Source organism: Fukomys damarensis, unplaced genomic scaffold (genome assembly GCF_012274545.1).
Source record: "Fukomys damarensis isolate Sample0158 unplaced genomic scaffold, DMR_v1.0_HiC HiC_scaffold_28, whole genome shotgun sequence".
Classification (NCBI taxonomy): Eukaryota; Metazoa; Chordata; class Mammalia; order Rodentia; family Bathyergidae; genus Fukomys; species Fukomys damarensis.
In genome coordinates, this window is record NW_022900940.1 from 13,647,976 (window position 1) to 13,654,288 (window position 6,313).

The 6,313-nt window shown below is 44.1% G+C and overlaps 1 protein-coding gene across 3 annotated transcripts in view; it reads left to right on the forward strand.

Moving 5' to 3' along the window:
- LOC104863648 (zinc finger protein 791) overlaps nucleotides 1–6,313 on the forward strand; it is a 45,317-nt gene that overhangs the window by 20,280 nt on the left and 18,724 nt on the right. The window contains exon 1 of one of the 3 annotated variants that reach the window (XM_033756994.1): nucleotides 46–106. The exons of 1 other annotated variant lie outside the window; for it this stretch is intronic. The gene's annotated coding sequence lies outside the window, so the exon portion shown is untranslated. Of the gene's footprint in view, nucleotides 1–45; nucleotides 107–6,313 lie in introns of those variants that run through there. One more of the 3 variants, XM_019207755.2, reaches the window with a different exon arrangement.

The window sequence follows — 6,313 nt, forward strand, 5'->3', positions numbered from 1 at the left end:
CTGCAGCAGGAGGGGGCTACTCAGTGCCGCCGCCCGGGCCAGGAGTGGACGGCGGAGACGGTAGCTCCTCGGTCAGCAACCTCAGGTTCAGTTCCACTTGTGGATGGTAGGAAAGGATTAAGTTGGGCTTGTCACGTTTTCAGAGAGTCTTTGGGACGATTGATTTCTCTCCCTTGTGGTCTGTGGGGGCAACTAAACGGTTAAATTCTAGTCTGTCTCTCGGGGTGGGATTTTTGGTGAGTCATTTTCATTAAAGCCAAAAAATGAAGAGCCTTTCTTAAGTTGCCTGTTGTGTGGAAGAGCCCCATTATGAAAGCAAGAGGCCGCAGTGCATGCCTTCCTGAATGCTGTTTTGGGTCGGGAAGGGGCTATGTGAGGGATATAGTGGTCCCCGAAACGACCTTCCCCTTCTCCGGTCCCGGGCCCTCACTCTAAGAATGAGGAAGTTGGGCAGAACCAGTGCCCTTGACTCAAAGCCACTGCTTCTGGCGGGAAATGAGAACGGATGGAAGTCAAAGTTTATTTATGGTGTAACGAATGCAAAAAGGTCCGGGGGGGGGGACTCCAGCGAGTTACCAGGTGTACTTACGTGTGTACTGGTGCTTGCTTATAGGGGTTAGCTGGTTCCTAACAGTTACTGTTTCACTGATTGGTGTAATCTAGGCCTTTGTGTCTGAGGTGAGGAAAAGGCCAGGGCTAGGGCTTCCTTAAGTGCACAGGAAATGTATGTACTAGTTTCACAAGGGGTAGCTTCCTCAAGCACATAGTGCACGCACGATAAGCATGTGGTAATTTTACAAGCATCGACCACCCAGGTCTCGCCCTGTGTTTCCTGTCTAAGCCCCTCTAATCTGTCCCTATACTGTAGGATGCTTGACCTTCCTAATTTATTCGTTTTCACTTGTCCTGCTGATTGCTCAGCTCAGAGATAGAAGCTGGGGAGGGACAAGACAGTCCCACCTAGTCCACCCTAGTCCTTATTATTTATTAAACTGAGAAGTAAGAAATCTTTGGTTTTCCAGAGATCATTATTAAACAAGTTATTAAGTAGATCTCAGTAAGCATAAAGTTTTATCTTGGAAAAGAGCAGTTAGGCGTTTCTCACTTGAAGAGAAGGGAAGGGACTGACTGGGCAGGCACATCTCTACCGCAGGCCCTGAGAACTTGTAAAATGTGTTTATTCGGCACAGATTGAATGCAAGGATGGTTGGAGAGGAATAGGAGAGATTTCTCTTCAGTCCTGACTTAGACAACAGAAGTTGCTCTGATTGAGTCTTTGAAGATAGTTTGTATTTGTCGGGGATGAGCTTTAGGACTGTAAAGACACATGCAGCACTTCCTCCATCTTTTAGATAACTTGAAATCCTTATTTAAATGGCAAGTAGCTCTCTGGTTTGGTTACATGAATTATTCAAGTGTGGATGGCTTATTGGAGAAAATAGGTAGCTTGTGACATTAGTCCTCACTATAATAGAGCAAAGAGAATAAAACTTTGAGAAAAAGAGATTAGCAGAAATCCAAACCTTTTTTGAAGAATGTTGTATATAAGTATAAAGAAAACTGCCTGCTTGCTTGGCTACTTTTGTAATATCTTTTTTCTTGGAATAACTGCCTCCTGGACAGGTATAGATAATAGTAACACAGAAAATTAATAAGGGAAAACAGACTTGAGGGAATGTACTCATATGAGAATGTTTCCATGGTATGGAGGCTGGGCGTGTTGGCACTTGCCTACGATCCTTACCACTCTGGAGGCAGAGGCAGGCAGATCACTGAGGGTTTGAGACCAACATGGTCTATATATTGAGTTCAAGGAGGACCTGAAGTATACAGTAATATCATGTCTCAAATAAAAACAAAATTTAAAAACCCCAGTATGTTTATATGATATGGAAAAGGTGAGGCTTTATTTAGCCTGAGTGGAATGAATTTTCTGATATTTGAGATAAGAATGGCAGTCACCTTATAAAGCCTATCCCTTTCACAAGATTGAATTAATTTACAGTGTAGCTAAGAGTGTTACTACAAGCAGTTGTGCTTGTTGCAGAGAAGTTATGCATGGCATACCTAAGAAGTTTGAATAAATCCTTGGGAAACTTCTTGCTGATTTTTATGCTTATGTCTTTAATAAATAGTATAGCTTAACTTAATAAGCACTGACTTAGATGTCAAGCTCCTCAGGACTTGAAATCTGAATCAGCCACTTAGCAGCCTTGCATCCTCTTTGAGCCCTTACTCTCTCCTCTGTTAAACGCAGAGTAGTGTTTCTTAACAGAATTGCTCTAAGGAGGAAGTGGATGCAAATTGTTAAGTGCCTAGCACCAGGCCTGCCCAGAGGGATAGGTTAGTAGTAACCGTTGTTATTTATAGCGCTCTACCCATTTAATGCAGAAACAGTGGAAAAATATTGAGAAGGGTCTCAGGAGATTTCCAAATGTAGACCTCAGTGGTGGATTTATGGTTTGTATAAAATACATCATCCTCCCCTCTTTTTCACTAGATTATTTTGCTTAGTACCAATCAGGAAACTTCTGCAGAGCTGTTCAATTCACACTGACCCTGTGGTTCCACTATTAATATTGGACTACTCTTTTTAAATTGTAATGGTGTGGATAGACTCTGGGTTTGGCATTTCTTTTGTATTTATTTATTTATTTGCTGTATGGGGTTTTTCAATGAGCTACATCCCCAGCCCTTTTTTATTTTTCATTATGAGAAACCGTCTCACCAAGCAAATTGCCTTGGATGGGCTGGACTTTGAGATTATCCTGCCTTAGCCTCCAATAGTGGTGAGATGCCGCCACCCACACAGTGTAGGGTCCAAAGCTGGGGAGAGCAGTGGGAGATGAAGAAAGATGACAAAGACCAAGATCACTCTTAACTGGGACCAGGTGGAACCACAGCTTGTCAGGAGCTTATGGCTGACTGGAGCACCACCTGCTCTTTAAAGGAGAAGCACAACAAGAAGGGAAAGCAAGGTAAACTATGCCAGTGGCCTAGGTGGAATGTGGAGTGATTGTTTTGTGCTTGGGTCATGTGCAGGAAGGGAACAGAGAAGGATACTGCAAGGGCTGTGATATCCAGGATCTATATTGTCTGTTGGACTCTAATATATGGAGGAGAAAGGGAGCAGAGAAGAGACTAAGGGCCATCCTCAGGCAGCCTGTGGCATTTCCCCCTTTCCTTGTTTGTAACTCAAGGCAAGGAGGGGCAGTTGTTGCTGGAGCATTCTGCAGCAGACTAGAAACAAGACAGTCAGTATAAACAGGGCCATTAAGGGTGCAAGCATGGCAACCATGATGTGCCTGCCAGTGCTGAAAGGATGGAACCCATTGAGCAGGTCCACCACTGCTTGGGAAGCTTAATCTGGGGCAAGACTCTGGACTGCTGCATGTTGTATGCCCAGAATTTGTTTGTGTAAATTTTGTAAATTCAGACTGAAGTTGGCATGGTGGAAGATACCCATGAGATGAGCAGCAGCCCGCTCCCAGGGCCATGATGTCTCCTGGTGTGTGTGTGTGTGTGTTTGTTTGTTTGTTTTGGTACTGTGAACCTTGTGCTTGCTTATGAGGCAGGCAGCAGTACCACTGAGCTAACTCCCAGGCCCATGGTGTCTCATTATAATTTAGAGCTGTAGCACAAATGTGTTTAGATTCAGCATGGCAGTGGAGCCCTTGATGGAGTGGAGGGGCTTTAACTTGTACTCCTGTCTCGAGAACTGCTGCCTCCAGTGCTTCAAGTTGTATCTGAATCTTGGAATCAGTGTCCTCCTGAGTTTCTGAGACATAGGAGGTACTTTTTTGCCAGTTGGTGAACAAAATGAGCTGTCTGGACGTTTTGGGCCAAAGCACAGAGGCAGCCATGGTGGAGGAAAGAAGAGTGACCAGAGACACAATACCCAGGATGATGAGTCCAACCATCAGTTGGGGACAGCTCATTTGATTTTCTGTTTATTTTAGTACTTGGAGTCCTTGGTCTTTATACCAGGGTCTGGAAAGATTAGTGGGAATCATGAGAAAAGAGGAATGATATAACACAAGAATGGTCAGCGTATTGAGATAAGTAGCACAGTAAGGTTGCAGCTTGTACAGGTAACATTAAAAGTACCATTGAGCTGGGGATTTAGCTCAGTGATTCTTCTGCCTGCCTCACAAGCACAAGGTCCCAAGTTCATTTCCCAGTACCAAAAAAAAAAAAAAATACCATCAGTGTTGTTGGTAATATCAGTGGACCCACAAAAGAAAACATAGGGTACCTGCACAAAAGGCCATCTAGAATGACTGGCAGCTCCCACAGGACTCCTGTTCTTAAGGCTATAGCTGGATTGCATTATTTTATCAGTACATGCAGCAAACCTCCACAGACTAGGCTGTGTAATGATGAGTGATTTCAAGAGAAGTGACAGTGTAATTTACCAGTTCATGAGAGTGGTCTGAAGATTGCACAGAATGTATGAGTCTGATTGATATGGGAGGTACAACAGCCAACCTCTGACACTGCACCTTTGAGTGGAACAGTGGCTGTCCTATTGTGGCAGGGATAATTAAAAGAAGCTGTATTAGATGGACTCATTTGTCCATTTTAAAAGTTTTGTAAAGAAGGATTTCATCCCTTTCTAGGCCAGATTCATTCTTCACAATGACAGACTTTTCTATAGTCTAAAAAGGGGCAAGCAGAATTGACTGGGCCCCAGACACAGGAATTGGTGCCACTACGTCCATGTAGTTATAGGTAGCATGGCTGGGAGGAATATGTCCATCTGACTGTCCCCCTAATAGGGCAGACACATTGGTGAATATGAGGATAGGAGGTAGAGTTTCCCCAGGGTACAACATAAGCCAACGGGCATCAGGGAAATGAGTCCAATACTGTTTGGCATCTGTAACTCCTATCTGAGTGGAAACCAAGGCCATCATAGCAAGGTGAAGCATCAGGACCCAAGGAACCTCCCTTATCCTTTGCCATTTGTTGTGCATCTTCTGTTAATTTCTTTCTGACCCCTTGTGGGATAGGATAGATCGCTGCTCACATTTGGCGAGGAGCTTGGTGCAGCATTTTCATCTGGGGTGGCATCATCAGCTGTTTGAATGGTGGAATCAGCTGTTTCTTTGGGTTTGACACCATCACACAGCTGCACCAGTAGAGGTGGCACCCAGACAAGGCAATCAGCAGCTCCTGGAAAGATGCAAACAAATCCTCTTCCCCACATAAGCACAGGACTTGGTTCATACCACTGACCAGTGGCTGGGTCCTTCGGTGACTAGAAACAAAGTGATGCTCTGCTGCTGTAAGGCCTTGTTCATCAATATTTTAAAAGTTTAAGGTGTATAATAGATGTATTATCGTAGAGGGTGTAGGCTTATAAGGACTAGGGAGTACTCCCCCCTTTTGTTTGTGTAACATAGTTTTAAGAGTGAGATTGGCACATTCAGTGATTGCTTGACCCTGAGGGTTATAAGGAATACCTGTAGAGCTGGAAAAGCAAACGGTCTTTCAGAAGTGCTTAAAAGGAGCACTAGGGTGGGTAAACAGGACCATTATCAGTTTTGATCGCCCTTGGACAACCAAGCACCTGAAAGGCACGAAGACAGCGATCAATTATATGTCGGGCGGCTTCGCCTGGTTGAGGGGAAGCAAAGATCACGGAAGGCTGGGTGTCAACAGAAATATGAAATATCTGAGGTGACCAGACTCAGGCACATTGTGGGTCACATCCATCTGCTAGAGGTCATGAGGATATAGGCCTCTAGATTGACACCCTGGACAGGTGACAGAATATGAAGCATGCAGGTGGAACAGGCACAAATAATGCTGCACATTCTCAAGAAATATGAAACTGCGTAGAGTGGAAGCGTTTTGGTGAAAAACAATATGAGGTGGTGGCCTAATGAAGGGCAGGCAGAAGAGGCTGGGGGAGCGAAGGAGCAATAAGATTATCAACAGTGTCGTTTCCCTGACACAATGGCTCAGGAGGCAAGAATGTGCATAAATGTGTGAGATGAAACAAGGTTTGTATCTGTGCAACCCCTTGTAACTGGGTATGAACTTGGTCCAGTGTCCAGCTTCATGGCCAGTGTTGGAAACTAATCACTGACACATCTGCCCCAGTATCTAGTAATCCTTTAAAAGTCTTTCCATCAATAGTGAGATTGTATTCTGGCCTCTCATCTTTTATTTTGTTTTAGTTGTTGTTTGTTTTGGGTTTTTTGTTGTTGTTTTGGTACCCAGGATCAAACTCAGGAGGCATGCGGTGGCACCACTGAACTACATACCTGGCAAAATCTTTTTTTTTTTTTTTTTTTTTTTTTTTTTT